This window comes from Galeopterus variegatus, unplaced genomic scaffold (genome assembly GCF_000696425.1).
Source record: "Galeopterus variegatus unplaced genomic scaffold, G_variegatus-3.0.2 Scaffold1259, whole genome shotgun sequence".
NCBI classification, from domain to species: Eukaryota; Metazoa; Chordata; class Mammalia; order Dermoptera; family Cynocephalidae; genus Galeopterus; species Galeopterus variegatus.
The window spans coordinates 160,978-162,620 of NW_007727370.1; the positions used below are offsets into that span (position 1 = coordinate 160,978).

Sequence of the window (1,643 nt, forward strand, 5' to 3'; positions counted from 1 at the left end):
GAATTTTCTCTCTTCATGACAGAACCCAAGGTGAAAGAGCATGATGACATATTGATAAACTAAAAGAGGCTGTTAAGGAAGAAAGTATTAAATACCACAAGTAGAATGACCTTGCAGAGGACAGCTTGAGAGCTATTCAACACAATGCTTTCTAAGACCAGTCCATATCTGATAAACAGCAGAGGGATGCTGTTATTTATTCTGTGGAAGAGGCTTTTCAGGCTTGTCTCAAGGACACTGAAAATGCCATTGAAAATATGGTAGGTCCAGATCGGAAAAAAGAAGTGGTTGTACTGGAAGAATCGGACCAAGAACATTGTGTCCACAATGAAACCAAGAATGGATTGGATAAGATGTTGAAATGTAATGAGTAGCACCCAGCTCAGCTTTCAAGTGATGAGATAACCACAGTCCAAAAATCCCTTGAATCCCAAGAAGTAGAAGTAAATCCCAGCTTGATTAAGGATACTTCTCATAAGTTTATAGAAGATATTTCTTAAAACATCTCTAAACCATTGTAACCTTTGTTGAAGAGGCTTTTATCACTACCAAAGGCATTTTGTAGATTCTGAGTTGAAATGCAATGATGTGGTCTTGTTTTGGCAAATACAGGACATGCTTGCTGTCACTGCAAATACTTTAAGGCAGCAACTTGCCAACACTGAAGTTAAGTGATTAGAGAAAAACGTCAAAGAGGTATTGGAAGAATTTGCTGATGACAGAAGAAGGTTAAATTGCTTACTGGTAAATGAGTTAAACTGGCTGAAAACCTCAGGAAAGCTAGAGAAATTCAAGAAAAACTTGATGCTTTCATTAAAGCTCTTTATCAGGAGAAGTAAATAAAATGCTACTCATAACATAATTGCCTCTGCTACATCTGAAGAAAGAAAACTTCAAAGATTTTGTCCTGCCTCTTTTTCTTCTGCTATTACACCTTTCTAAACATACAACAAAGTTGTGGGATTAAAAAAACAAAAACAAAAACAGATTAATAACTGCAATTTTTCATTGGATGAAAAATAAATCTATAGAAACTAGCCTTTATTTTATGTTCAAAGATTATATATACTCTTTACTTAAAGATTATATATACTCATGTTACTACTGTTACATGTTTTATAGTGAATCTTCAAGACCAGCTATGGGCAGTGAAGTTATTTGTGATGAAAGCATTTAAGTTCTTGATAAGAGAATATAAAAAAAAATCACTAACAGAGAAAAGTTCACATGATGTAATTATTAGAATTAAAAAAAGGTTGAATAAATAGCAAACAATAGTGCAGTGCTATTTAACAAACAGAAGAAATAGTCAATATAAAACATTGATATATAATGTTCTAAAAATGTAAATATCCAGTATTTAACCATACATATTGATGCATATTGATGCTTTTTTAAATTTTAACATTTGTTGTCCAATATTTCTGGAAAACAATGAATAGTTTCTAAGAAATGATTTTGGAATTTAAGGCTAGAATGTCTGAACATGTAAGACAGATTAAAAAATAAATAAAAGCTATCTAATGGGAAAATCAAATTGAAGTTATCTTTTTTTTTTTTCCTTTTTGTCTTTTTTCATGATCGGTAACGGGATCACAACCCTCGGTGTCGCGCCCGCACCGCGCTCAACCAGTGAGCGGACC

General features: G+C 33.2%; 2 pseudogenes; both read left to right on the plus strand.

Annotated features, from left to right (window-relative positions):
* The window catches only part of LOC103593024, a 15,966-nt pseudogene extending 15,127 nt beyond the window's left edge, over positions 1–839 (plus strand).
* Positions 840–1,476: 637 nt separating this feature from the next.
* LOC103593025 overlaps positions 1,477–1,643 on the plus strand; it is a 13,332-nt pseudogene continuing 13,165 nt past the window's right edge.